A 12,110-nucleotide genomic window follows, 5' to 3' on the forward strand; every position below is an offset into this window, starting at 1 on the left:
CACGTAGTATATTTTCATGCCCCTTTCCTCTTTGTCTGGGTGCAGATAGTCCTTACAGGGTGAAGAGAGTGAGGAGGAGACACAGTGTGATGGGGGAGCGGTCTCCCCTTCTTCCTGAACCTGGGCTAGGGGTGCTGTAGGCCAGGCAGTGTCTCGAAATCTCCGCATTGCTGAAAAAGGAAATTAAAACCATAATAACATGCATGGGCCGTGCCGGAAGCTGAGGGAGCAGGTGTGGTAGACGAGAGAGGGACATTTACATGACGTAGCTATGTCGTGAGCTTGGTGTCTGTTGGCCGTAGGATGGAGCGGTGTATCTGGTGTCATCTGTGGGCTTTTCATGTGCGTGGGGGGGATACTGGAGCGGTGTCTGTATACAGGGGTGTGGAGTATGGTGGTGAGGGCTGTGGTAAGTGAGGGATGCGGCTGGATGCGTGTATGACAAGGAGTGTGATTTTGGTAATATCGGTGGTGCATTACTTGTGGAATGGGGCTGTGGTGCTTGGGGTTTATGTGTGCTCTGAGAAGGGCTGTGCCTGGAGGGCAGATGTATGTGTGAGCTGTGTGGACCTGAGCTGGATGGTCCTGCTCTCAGGCTGGAGGTGTATGATGCAGAACTCTGTCCTTCTCTGGAAGCAAAGGCAAAGACAAAGCCTACATTTTCCTCTGAAGATGCTTAATCTGGTCCCTCTTCCCTCCACCTCAAGCCCAGACCTTTCCGGCCCCTGCTCCTTGACTTCCCCACCATGGTACTACCAGTATTCACACCGCCCCCCCAGACTCAGCTGGCATCCACGCCCTCGGAACAGCTCAGCCATCCTGCCCAGGCTCCTCCACAGAGCCCTCATCACCTCTGATGACCCTGGATTTCCTCTCAGCCTCCCTGGGATCTGTGTGCCTCCTGCCTCACAGCCAAGCACCCCCTCACCTGAGGAGCCCCGCGCCCTTACCAGCGTAGCTGAGCTTGCGCGGAGTAGAAGTACAGAAGAAGTATTTAGGGGCAGAGGAGACCTCCACTGCCCCTGGGCTGCAGCCTTGGGCCACCACAGTGGATCCAAGCCGAGGGGGATCCTCTTGTGACTTCGAGATTCCTGAGGGAGGAATGGAAGGCTCAGGGTGGGTTCATCAGTCCTCTGTCCACAAATATTTACTGAGTGTGTGACACGTGTCAGGTGCAGTGAATACACACAGTTGAGAGTGTGGTTCCCAGTGGATCCTCCAGGATTTAATTCCAATCAATACTTATTCTCTCACTGTCTAGTTGGTAATGTAGGCCTCGGTGGTGACTGTGAGTGTGTGGGAAGAGTGAGTGATGTGTATCAGTTAAGTCTGTGGTAAGTGTGGGGTTGGCATGGGGAGCACAGTGCAGATGTGTCTATCTGTGTCTGTGGCCTTTGTGTGCATTTTTTCTGTTCACAAGTCAGGAATTCTGGGACATGTAACTTTTCCTCATTACATGGTGTGGCTTGTATTTATGGTGCGTGTTCATTCATTCATTCACCAAGATTCAGTGAGCAGCTACTCCTGTGTATCCGGCACTCTTCCATTGTTGTAGTCTCTGGTAACGCTGCACATTCTAGTAGGGGAAGACACACACTAAACAAAACTGCAATAAATATATAATACATCAGCTGGTGGTAAGTATATAAGGGTTGCCAGACTTAGCGAACAAGAATACAAGGCACCCAGTTAAATTTCAGTTTCAGATAAACCCAGAATAATTTTTTAGTGTAAGTATTCCCATGCAGTATTTGTTCTTACTTAGTTTTAGTGTAAGTATGGCCCATACAATATGTGGGACATACGGATACTGAAAAATTACTTGTTGTTTATCTGGAATTCAAATTGAACTGGATAGCCCATATTTTCTCTGGCAATCCTGACATGGGTTACTGAGACTGTGGTTTACTGTGGTTTGTACAAAGCGGGTCTGGCATTACTCAAGAATGTGTTACAAGTGTGGTGTGTATGACACGTGACTGGTTGTTACAGAGGTAATTAGCGATGGCTGAAGTTAGCTGTGTTTGTGCGAGAGTTGTGGAGATACATATATATATATATATATATATATATAGTGTGTGTGTGTGTGTCCTATATATATAGTGTGTGTGTCTATATACATATCTCATCTCCAGCGTTTGGTGTTGGAGGAGAGGATTGTGATACAGGTGGGTTGTATGAGAACGTAGTACAGGAGGGATCCGTGTATATACCTCCATGTGCTGTGTGTGGTTTACTAAGGAAGTTATATGTGGGGTGTGTGATATTTTTGCTGCATCAGAGTGTACATGGGTGTATGAGTTACTGTCTCATAAAACACCCCTAACAAGAATTCTGTATACACTCTTACGTACACCGAGTGTCAGCCAGGTCCAGGCAGGGTGACAAGAACTTTACCACGCAGACTTTATATCTGGTAAGCACTCTAACCCCATGCATCTCGCTCACACACACACACACACACACACACACACACACACTCACACACCCACACACACACAGGAACATAGAGCAAAATATTCTGAATGGTCAGGGGCAGTCATTGCCTTCCCCAGCCTGTCCCAGCCACTGCCTGGAAATCTGCCTGCTGTCTAGACCTCCATTGCCAGGGCCCATCCTACAGTCTCCAGGGCCCTGGGCCTGGTAGGAGCTACTGGGCTCTAATCTGGGGCAGAGGCCTCTAGCTGGAGCTTTGGGGTGACCACCCCTCTCCCAGGGCAAGCTACTCGCCTACATTTAATGCACGCAGGCACCACGTGGCCCGTGGCTCTCAGAGCTCCCCGCAGGACCCTGAGGCCATTTCTCACCCCCGCTCACGTGGTCTCAATCTCTGGAAAACCCTTCCCTTCCCTTGATCTCCTTTGGGAAATTCTTCCTGTTGAAGGAATAAATCCTCCTTGCTTTCAATATGACACCATCCCTAGACAAACAATCTTCTTTCAAAGTGCATTCCACTTGTCAAGATATTTTTCAACAGGGCCTTCAACTCATGGGGCTTCTCTTTCCACTTTGGTAAAAGAGGCCAAGTAACTCATGGGTCTCTCTCAGCATCCTTGCATCCTTCACATCCCCCACCTCATGACCCCAGGGAAAGATCCAAGAGAATAAGAGAGAAATCGGGGACTGAGAAAAGCTGCACCTCTAGGTCTGTGCAAGCAGGATGCAGCCTGCTGTGAGTCCGACAAAGCTCCAGGCCCGGCTGCCCCAGGAGAGAGTCCTCAGAGCAGCGGAGCTGACCTCCCATCTCCCAGGGGGCATCTGGCCGTTCTGTGCCGTCTCACACCCCAGGGGCCCTCCAGATAGATACGGCAGCATCAGTGAGACAAGGTCTCTCGCTCCCTGCTTCACAGGTGACACGTTCTCAGTCCCCCGCTTCCTAGAGAAGCTTCAGTTTGGCAGAAACCCATGTGCCCCAGCCAAGTTGCCCCCCACATACCTCCTCCGTTCTCGGCAGTTTCCTGGGACTCTTCATTTTCCAGATGTTTCCTCTTTTGTCGCCGTTCCATCGTACCAACTAGAAGTCTCCCTTAGAAGATGCCTCAAGAGATGTCCAACTCCTCCTCTTCCCTACAGGTTGGCCCTTCTTGGCTCTTGGGCAATCCGTTGAAATGATTCAATACAAACAAAAATAGTCAAGTCTCCTAAATGGCTGAAAAACTTGTACCACTGAGTGAACCAGCAGTACTGCCTAGTGCTCACCAGGGCTGTTATGTTTGCAAGGTTGCCAGGCGCACAGTGGAATTCTGTGACCTCAGTGATGACATCAGAGCGTTCGGTGGACCTAGGTTGAGCACAGTGTCTGCAGTAGCACAGGCCCCATTTTCAAGAACAATTCCTTTTTCCCAGCCGAAGCTTTCCCGTGAAAGGGAAAGGTTCATACCATATCTATTATAAATTGTATCATACCATGTCTATTATAAAATTCACATTTTGATTGGAGATCTTTTAATGTCTTTTCTAGAGAGATTTAATATGAATGTTTTAAATGGTCTCCAGTTTCCCTGTGGATTATTGACATTTTAAACTCTGCACTTCAATTTTCCCTCAATACGTGTAATTTTGTCACGGCTATTTCTGTACTTAAAGATGAGGAACTATATAATTGATTTCTTCATTTTTTCCCCATCTCTTTCCAAGGCACTGCATTTGATTGTGTCTTGCGACTGAGTGAAAAATGCTAGTCCTTGAGTCAGGACATTGGGCCCTTTAGCAAGTAACTCAACCTATCTGGGCTTCAGCTTCTGTATGTGCGATCAAGAGGCTTGGACTAGCTGACTTTTCAAATGCTGTGTTTCTTTGATTCACTCTCACTTACTGATCTGCTCCTTAAGAAGAGGGTCTGTTCTCATAAAGTAACAACAGTCTTTTCCTAACCTTGGGTTGGGCGGTGTTTAACTGTTCGTACTCAGTTTGTTAGTTATATTGCCTTCTACGTATGCTTAGCTCTAAATAATTTATATGGCTCTTGTGACTCTTTTTAGATCTTCTTTTTTTCTTATTTTCTTTTACAGTTTCTAATTTGTTATCGCCAGTGTAGAGGAGCCTGATTGAGTTTTAAAATTTATTGATCTTGTATGTGTGTGCCTTGTTGAACCGTCTTATTAGTTCCTGCTAGTTTATCTGTGGGTTCTTTTGGGTCTCCTAGATAAATGAGCATATTAAATGTAAATAATGTGTTCTTTGGATAAAGTTTATTTTCTTGCATCTCTCTATATAGAAGCAATATGTTGAATTGATTTAAATATTTAAATACTTACATACCTGTTATCACAATCTAACGTTCTTTATCTTATTTTCTTTCAATCAATATTATGTTTTCAAGATTTATCCACGTGAATCCATATAGATCTAGGTCTTTGATTTTTGACTGTTTGATATTATGTGATCACATGCATATAGCATCATTTATTTTCCATTCAAGCATTATTGGACAATTGGATTGTTTCCCTCCCTTCTCTAGAACAAACAACATTTCCTAGAATATCCCTGAAGATGTCTGACAGTCGAGAAGGGCCAGGCTGCCCGAAGGATTGCTACTTGCTTTTAGCCACCTTCCAACAGGCCGTCTCCAGCCAGCAATTTGAAGCACAGCTGAAATGAGAACTGCCCCAAATGTGAAGATCTTAGGAGCTTCCTAGAAGGTGGGAGGTTAATGATAGGCATCCTGCTGGGATCCCAGGGGAGTCTGAGCTGGCCTGAAGCTCATCTTCCTCCTCCACCTCTCAAGAGAAATGTGGAGGAAAGAAGACTTCAAAAACTGTGAGCAGGCAGAGGGAGGGATATTGGGGGCCGAAGCTGTAACTGAGGTCTTGGAGTGGGCTGTGAGCACGCAGAGCCTCTCGAGAGCCAGGCTCTGCCTTCTGAGGACTTCTCCCCTAAGGCTGCTCATAATTCACGTGATACCAGCCATATAGAGCCGACTTGGCCCACACTGTCACAGAAAGCCTTATCAGAATCTCTTCTTCTTCATACACTCTTGTGTCTGTTACTTGGTTATTGCCTTTGGTACTCCAGTGATGTGAACCACAGTCGCCAGGGGATGGAGGACACTAGTGACCCATCTTGCTCTGTGGCCTCAGTCCACAGCTTGAGGGTAAGGGAAGAGGCCAAATGAAGGTCAAGAAGGAAAGATGGAGTTTGAAGAGAAGACCTGAGTTAAGGGTGTCTTCTCAAGTCTTGATGACTGAAATGTAGCTCCAGTACCTGAAGTCCTGCTTGTTCTCAAGGCTGACCGCGGGGCTGGGTGCACTCAGTGAAGGAACCGTATACACTTAGTATTTCCTTGCTTGCTCACACTTGCCCTCCTCTGATACACCCTCTGCAAGACTGATCTTCCCCTGAAACAACTTTCCACCTGCTACTGTCATCTCAGGAACATTTGCTTCCCCTTCCTAGTGCCCCCCTAGAATGCCATTGCAGCCAATTCATAATTTGATAATCATGCTTCTTACCATAGTCTCAGCAACTTCTGAGAAATTTTATTCACTTTATTCCATAGTCTTCACCCATCAATAATCTTCCTTAACTTCCTAGCTGCAGGTTAACCCATTCGGAATCATTTCTTTTTCTTTCTCTTCTTTGGCAAATCCTTTCTATCTTTTAAGGTCTTTTTCTTGTCTCTCTACCATCCTGCCTTCCTGAACTTCTTTTTTTTCCGTTTAAGTAACCTTTCAATCTCCTTCCCCAGTTTCCTCATACACATTGAGAGTTTATTCCTCACACGTTAGACAGCGGTTTATGAATGGCCAGGCATAATGGACTCAGAATGAGTTGGCACCCCCGAGGTACCTGTCTTGCTGGGGAGCCACAGGTGAAGGGCTGGCTGCTGGACACATGTTTGCATGGAGTCAGGCTGAGTGGCCTCAGGGTGTTTGCCCTGCACTTGTGTGTGTTTCTCCCTAGTTGGTTTCCTTGTCCAGCCACCTGTGACCTCCCTCCATCGAGCCCAGGGAATCCTTCTCATCACAGGGGTAGGATGTTTGTCTCATTTTCCATCACATCCTTTCCCCAAAGTTTGGTTGTGAGTTGTTCCCATTCCAAAGACCTTTCCTCTTTGAAGAGAAAAGAGAAAATCTTTTCTCTCCTTTCCTCTCACTTCACTTCTGCTCTATTATCTCCTCCGTCCAGAATGGCCCACTGACTCACATGGGTGTAGATCCAAAGATGGCAAGAAATGCCAGCAATTCTGAGCTAATAATACGGATGGATCAGGAGAACTTGAAAACCTTTATCCCGCCACATTAAAAAAAATTGCACTTCCAGTGTATTCAGAGTCTCAGTGTAGAAACACAAATGATAGAGAAATTGAATTACACTCAAGTTTTTCTTTCCTCCTCTCCTGATTTATTCTCATCCTCCAAGTTAACATGATGAACTCTTTCTTGTGTAAACTTTCAGACATTTTCTACGCATGCACACTTTTCTTCTTTTCACATAAGAGTGTGAACTAGGTCACTTTCAACATGCTGTGATTCTGTGATTCACTGTCTCCCACCGAGTCATCCACGGATAAAGTCATCTGTTTCACGGAGAACTATTTCCAATAGCTAATAGCCAATGTCTGTGGAGTGCTTACTCTGTGTCGGTTTCTTGTAACTACTTTACAGATCATTTGTACAGCGTACCCATGGACCAGGTACAATTATGACCCCCAAGTGACAGATAAGTGCAGATAAGTACAAATAAATACAGAGGCCAAGTGACTTGCCCAAGACGCTGGAGCAAATCAAAATCCATGCCTCTGTAATCATTTTGCTCTATTGCCTCTGTCTGGGAGGCTTGATGATTTGGCAACTAAAACCTTAAATATCATGTTCCATTTTTATATCTGTGACACAAGCGTGGGGCTGTGATACGGGGTAACTAACCTGACTACTTTTGAAAACCCTTATGCACCTGGATGAAAGTAAGCCAGGGACTGCAAGCCATAGATTTAAGGTTTCCTACCAACTTTAAAAAATAGCTTCTTGAATGCAATTTATGTAGTGTCAAGTCTAGGATGTAGTCCAAATAGTAACAGAAAAATGGAGATATGTAGGAAAATACTTAAAGTTGACAAGTATTGGGAGTGTAGTATTTTTGGGGCCAGCGTGTAGACCACAGGAAAACTTGCTGTTTCCATCCCAAAGGGAAGAGCCCTACGTTGCAACTGCCAAGGTCCCTGGGGCAGCAAGTGTGCTCACTGCTTAGTAAAGAAGCATCCTCAGTTTGATAGAATCATATGGGAGCCTTACATTTGGTTAGCAGTTCTACATTCTTGATGTAATAATATTTTCAGGGTGTGGGAGGGTATCAAGCTCTGAAAATACCCTTGGAGAGATCTGCTTATTAAGTTTGGCTTTTTCAATCTCCCTACTACTTCTTTACTAAACACCAGGCGGTTTCCTTCACTTTTCAGAACCATGTTGTTTTTCCCTTGTCTAATGAACTTTGAAATACTTTTGGATGAGCTATTAAGTTTGGGGAAAAATAAACATCTCTTTAAAATAAGGAAGATAATAACAATGACAAGTAGAAAAAGCTCTAAAACAGAGAATATCCTCCATTCTAGCCAATGACTGGGAGTGGAAGGTTCGTGCTCGCTGTCCAGGACGTAGAAATAAAAGCTGAGGAGGCGCTGAGGCGTCTCCTGGATCTCTATGAGCCTCCATCATTTCTGCTGAGTAGGGTTGACAGATAAAATATAGGCTGTTTAGTTAAATATGAATGTTTGAAAAACAACAAGTACATTTTGAAGATAAGTATGCCCCAAATAGTTCATAGGATCTACTTATACTAAAAATAATGACTTATTATTCATGTGAAGTTCAAGTTTAACTGGGTATCCTGTATTTTTATTTACTAAATCTGACAGCCCTACTGATGATCCACAACGGAGGCAGTTGAGGAGCGGTACATGCTGGCTCTCGGACAGTCAGAAATGGCTTCAGCAGATCCAGGTACAGTATGAAATTCTTTTTGGATGTAGCTCAGAAGCCATGGCCAGCCCTTGACTGCAAGTACTGCCTCGGGTTTCCCTGAGGTGGGGTAGACCTTCCTCTTAATGGCCTTTTGGTAAGTCTGGAAGACCATATCCAAGGGGAGCCCCAAAGTCAGTTTCATCCTCACAACCATGTTTCCAATTCCTGGAATTGGCTGCATGTGACTCACAAGAGCTGAGGAGGTTTGCGGAAGTTGGGAGTGTCATAGCTTGAACCCTTTGTAGGTAAAGTTTTGCTGTTGTGAGAGTTTTAACAGGAGCAATGTGAAAGACTCCATGTCCCCAGGTAGATAGAAATAATCCTGTTCTACCTGTGTGTATGTGACAAGTCTCTAATAGTTCAGAGAGCAAGTATCTGGTCTTAGAAAGAGTGATCCAAGCTTGGATGTTTCTGGTGACAAGGCAAGGTCCTGAGTTTCAAGTTCACCTTTTATGGTTGAGGAGACAATAAGGTGGTCAGAAGGGAAATCATGGAGGCGACCTTGGCTTCATCCATCGTGCAGGCTTGTATATGTGGTTCTATGTAGATTGTGTTTCTTCATTCCCAGAGCGAGAGCAGTGCCGAGGCTCTAGAAATGCCATGGATATTCTGAGCTGTCAGTGGCATTTCCCCGGTACTGTTCCCTTGGTGCCGCTCCTTGAAATGTCCAAAGGGATTATCATCTGTCTTGTGGCGGGTCCTAGCATTGTGAAAGGAAGCTGCTGCACCGGGCTCAGAGGATTTCGGATGTGGTGGGAGGAGGAGTAGTACTACGACTATAAATTGTATCACAGCATATCTATTCCATCTTGAGAGTGGGGTTGGGGGGTTATGAAGGGGGGCTTTTATTGTACTTTTATACATTGTACCCTTGAAACTAATTCAATTTTTTAAAATTAATTAATTTATTTTGGGCTGCATTGGGTCTTTGTTGCTGCTAGCGGGCGTTCTCTAGTTGCAGTGAGCGGGGGCTCCTCTTGGCTGTGGTGCACGGGCTTCTCATTGCAGTGGCTTCTCTTGTTGCGGAGCATGGGCTCTAGGCACGCAGGCTTCCGTAGTTGTGGCACGTGGGCTCGGTAGATGTGGCACACGGGCTCTAGAGCGCAGGCTCAGTAGTTGTGGCGCGCGGGCTTAGTTACTCCGTGGCACGTGGGATCTTCCCAGACCAGGGCTCGAACCCATGTCCCCTGCATTCGCAGGCATATTCTTAACCACTGCTCCACCAGGGAAGCCCGATAATTCAGTTTTTTATAAAGAGAAGATTCCTAATATTGTTCCAAAATTTTAAAAATATGTAGTTGGATAACACTATGAGAAATTAACTGATATATTCTTTTATTATTTCTCTTTGCTCCCTGGATTTTTTTCCCCATCCAGTCAGCTAGGCACTGTGAGTTCACTGCATTAGGAAGGTAAAGACTCAGCAGAAATGAGGGAGAAAAACAGAAAAGTCTCAGCTTTGGAATGTTCACAACGGAGGCCACAGTAGAACAGGTGAGAATTCTGTGAACCAAAAATAAATGTCGTCTCAAATGCAAAAAAGTATTCTCTGCACTGGGAGGCAGGAGAGGGAGGGAGGGAAGGACTGAAGGAGAGAGATCAGTGTGGCCAGGGACATGGAGACTGTGCTTGAGGACGATATGCCCAGGAAGAGAATCAGAATCTGGAGAAGATTCAGCCTGCACGTGATCATTGCCTCCAGCCAGCACCCTCATCTCAGACGTTGGGAAATTCAGAGAGAGAGTGGGAGTACGTCAGGAGGGCCACGCGCATAGTCTGTGTGGCAGGGGTTGTGGCCGTTCCCTATTTGTGAGGAGTCCCCAGCAATTTGCAGGCCTCTTCTGGAAAATGCTGGCGGACGTCTCTAGTGCTTATGTGAAAGCTTGTTCACAAACCTTGAAAGATACAGATGTAGATGACAGATAGATGCATAGATAGAAAAATGTCATTAAATAAAAGCTCCAGGAAAGGTTTGGAAAATGCCCTTTATTGCCTAGGACGCTTCTATTGTCATATGATGTTAGACTGAGTGCCGGTCCCTTCATCCTCCTTCAGACCACGGCATTCTGTCTGCTACTCTCCCGAGGGTCCTTTCTTCTCCCTGGAAGGGATAAAACAAATGAGGTAGGACAGGAAGAGACAAGAAGCACTCCAAGCTCTGCTGGTCAGGGTTACCCTCCAGCATTGCCTTAATGCTCAGAGCCACACACACCACAGTGAGCTTGGCTCCAGATCAACTACCACGCAACGAAGGTTCTGGAACACTTCCATATCTCGGGGGACCTCATTTCCACGCGACTCTCTTTCATATTCCCCTTTGTCACAGAAGGCTAGGTACAGTGGTCAGGGTGAGATCTCGGCTCAGGCCCAAGGCTCTCAGACCTCAAAGTTCTGGTCCTGCAAGGGCCCCTGTCCTCTCTTGAGACCACTCCTGGCTCTCTCTGCCGAGAAGGAGCTGCTGGCGGTACATCCTCTAAGAGTTGAGGTCCATCGTGCAGACCCTGAGAAAACTCCTAGGAAAAGGCTCCACCTTCTTGTTTACGTCAACAGAGGTCAATGCCTTTCTTAGTGCTGGGTGTGTCCCATTTGATGCAACTGCAGAGCCATTAGGTCAACCAGCACATGTGTGCGGCCCCTTCCCTTAGACTCCTCTGGGCCGTCGTGACATAGGCTCAGAAGAGTGCCAGCCTCAAGCCTTACCTCTTCCAAGGGACGGCCACACCGTCTTCCAGGATCTTCTGTCCCATGAATCTCAGTTGCTGTTTGGAACTCAAAGGAGAGAAAAGACCCTGCCTGCGGGGTCTCTTTGGGCTGGGGCCTTCCCCTGTGGGCTGCTCTCCCTCATTCTCCTTTTCTTCTTGCTTCTCTTCCTCCTCCTCCTCCTCCTCCTCCTCCTCCTCCTCCTCCTCCTCCTCCTCAGGTGTGCTCTCGGATTCCACATTGCCCATCCACTGGGCCATGTTGAGATGAAAGACACGGCAGCTGAAGCCCTGCAGGACGCCGCCCTTCACGTGCTGCTGGAGGATCTCCAAGGTGGGGAAGACCCGGCAGCAGGCCATGCACCTGAAGCCGGTCTCCATGGTCACCATCCAGTCCGGTGTCTTGGCCCTGGGTCTCTCCTCGATGGCAGGTGACCCTGATGGGCTGCCTGGCTCTGCCCTTTCCTCATACTCTTTCTCCTCCCCAGTGGGCTCACTGTCAGACAGGAGGCTTTCGGTGGACACATCAGAGGGGCAAGTGCCTACTGTGCACGCATCCTCAGGAAGGGTCACTTCTTCTATCGTCAGCTGCTTTTCAGGCAACTCCAAGGGTTTCTTTGTCTTCCAGGAGACAGCGACACCCTTGTTCACTTGTACCTGCACGTAGTATATTTTCATGCCCCTTTCCTCTTTGTCTGGGTGCAGATAGTCCTTACAGGGTGAAGAGAGTGAGGAGGAGACACAGTGTGATGGGGGAGCGGTCTCCCCTTCTTCCTGAACCTGGGCTAGGGGTGCTGTAGGCCAGGCAGTGTCTCGAAATCTCCGCATTGCTGAAAAAGGAAATTAAAACCATAATAACATGCATGGGCCGTGCCGGAAGCTGAGGGAGCAGGTGTGGTAGACGAGAGAGGGACATTTACATGACGTAGCTATGTCGTGAGCTTGGTGTCTG

This window comes from Mesoplodon mirus, assembly GCF_964341445.2.
Source record: "Mesoplodon mirus genome assembly, chromosome: 14".
Lineage (NCBI taxonomy): Eukaryota > Metazoa > Chordata > Mammalia > Artiodactyla > Ziphiidae > Mesoplodon > Mesoplodon mirus.